Here is a 2,668-nt window from a genome sequence, read left to right on the forward strand (position 1 = left end):
CATTCACACAGGAGGATCGCAGCGGGTGTCAGGAGGAGTGACATCCCTGGGATCTGTCCCTTACTGCAGGTACTAATACTCCCAACATGGAGCACACTCTGCTCCATGCTGGGAGCTGTAGTACCTGCATTAATAGACATATGGCAGCCAGTGTAACTTCTGACACCCGCTGCGATCTGTCTATTAATACAGGTACTACAGCTCCCAGCATGGAGCAGAGTGTACTCCATGTTGGGAGTGGTAGTACTTGTAGTAAAGGGAAGATCACTGCGGGTATCACTCCTGACACCCGCTGCGATCCTCCAGTATAATGTATGAATGCGGCGGCCGCTCTCCTATGGTCCCCTGCACGGCCGTATATATACACATATTCCTATTTCTCACAGAGAGCTGTGATTGGCTGGAACCATCTGGCCAATCACAGCTCTGCGGGAAATATGAATATGTGTATATATACGTGAGTGCAGGGGACCATAGGAGAACAGCCGGCGCATCTATACATTATACAAGAGGATCGCAATGGACCCCAGCAATCTGTCAATTAGTACAGGTAACTACTACTCCCATCATGGAAGAGTGTGTTCCATGCTGGGAGTAGTAGTACTACCTAAAAAATGTTTAAAAAAAAAAGTGAAAAACACGCACACACTACATTTTCATTATTGTCGGCTACATTTTTAGTGCTTTACCCGCTCACATAAATTGATCCCTGTTTAAAAATGAATAAACATTTCATAATAAAAAAGATACATTTCATTAGATACAATTTTTTCCATCACCACTGTATCTTTTTTATTATGATTTTTTTATGATACCCTGCGAAATTTTAATAAAAAAGGTATCTCCATTATCTATTAGGATCGCTAAAGTCCAAAAAAACTAAAAAGATTTACCGAATGTACCCGAATACCGAATGTATCCGAAAAAAACAACACGAATACCCGAATACCGAATGTATCCGAAAAATCTAAACCGAAAATATTGCCGAACCGAAATTTTTTTCCAAAACGAAAAAACGAAACGAAATTAAACGAAAATTTTTCTAGTGCACAAGTCTATCCATTAGTGCAATGGATGGCTGGAAGCATTTGTCTTTGCCTTTGCAATACCACAGAAGCAATGCATGGTCAATGTACAGCAATGACACACCTGTGTGAACAGCCAGGAGACCCCCCCCCCCCCCCCCATGTTATGTTACATAGTTACATAGTTAGTACGGTCGAAAAAAGACATATGTCCATCAAGTTCAACCAGGGAATTAAGGGGTAGGGGTGTGGCGCGATATTGGGGAAGGGATGAGATTTTATATTTCTTCATAAGCATTAATCTTATTTTGTCAATTAGGAACATTCAGCACCCACCCGCTATCAAGGCAGCTGCCTATCATGTCATGCCCTACCTGCACAGGTGTGCTGGCTACTCAAATGATCCAATTAAGGAGGCCATTTAGTCAGCAGCAGCAGAAGTCCTGTGCCTGGACGCTCCAACAGCGGCCAGACACAAGCAGAAGCAGCAGAAGCAGCAGCAGCAGCACCACCTTTTGTTTTTTGGCTGCAGCAGCAAGGCCCACAGGGCTGGCTAGCTGGCTAGCCAGCAAGCAGGTAGCAATGAAAGTAGGAATCTTTCTTTTTAACCCTGTAAGGGGGTGGTGCACTGTACCCGAAGATACTGCCATATCGGGTCAATGCATAGGGCGACGGAAGCAAGCTTCGAAATCGGCCCCCGTTCTCAAAAATCCATTTAATATATGGTCCCCAGATAGGGGACGTATCAGATATTAAACTGATAAGAACAGATACTACACTTGATCTTAGCCAAAAGGCCGAGAAGCGATAACCGTGAAAGGGGCGGGCCCAACAAGGTCCCCTTCATGGGCACTATCACTGCTTGCTGTCAGGGAGGCTGCCAGACAATTTTCCATGCACACTCTGGGCTGGGGGGCAGTCAACCACCAGTACACACAGCAGAACCTAAACCCATACCATTATTGCTAAGCAGCAAGACAGGGGCCCATTGCACTCCCACGGGGCCTTTTTAAATGCAATCCATAACCCGGATTTGCCAGGAACCCTTCTTACTCCTCCTACTTGCATGTGACACTGGGCTTAGGATCTGCATAGGAAACACACACACAAGCACACACCTACCTTTGTTGCCTGCAGATGCCTCCTTGGCTGTCCCCAAACGGTATCAAACCAACACCCACGGGAAGCTGTAAGCATAGAGGACATGCCTGCACCCCATTGGACTTACCTGTGTGGGTTAAATCCGGGTTATTTGACAACCTATGGCGGTGATGGTTCTGCTCAGGCAGAGCAGTGCTGATGCTCCTCATAAAGCTGTCGCTGCTGTGAAGGTTCTAGGTGACATCACAAATCCCTATGGTTACATACACAACAAAGCTGGGTTGTTGTTGTTTACACTCTGCAAGGCCTGTGGAAGTGAGTGACATCATAGCACTGTAGTTCTGAGGGTTCTAGATGGATGCAACAATCTCCTGTTGCTTCTATGAAGGCCATAATAGACGACATCACCAAACAGCTCCATAGTCACATACACAGCAAAGGAGAGATGTTGTTTACACCTAGTGATGTCAGTGGTATTGAGTGACATCACAGCACAGTGCTAAGGCTCCTGGGCCTGGACACAGCAGCGGCTGCAATATCTC

At 45.9% G+C, this 2,668-nt stretch overlaps 1 non-coding gene across 1 annotated transcript; it reads right to left on the reverse strand.

Annotated features, from left to right (window-relative positions):
- Positions 1 to 1,643: 1,643 nt before the first annotated feature.
- Positions 1,644 to 1,834, reverse strand: LOC130345512 (U2 spliceosomal RNA). The gene has a single exon (XR_008884223.1). It is a non-coding gene; the product is annotated as a U2 spliceosomal RNA (small nuclear RNA).
- Positions 1,835 to 2,668: the final 834 nt, after the last annotated feature.

This window comes from Hyla sarda, unplaced genomic scaffold, assembly GCF_029499605.1.
Source record: "Hyla sarda isolate aHylSar1 unplaced genomic scaffold, aHylSar1.hap1 scaffold_752, whole genome shotgun sequence".
NCBI lineage: Eukaryota > Metazoa > Chordata > Amphibia > Anura > Hylidae > Hyla > Hyla sarda.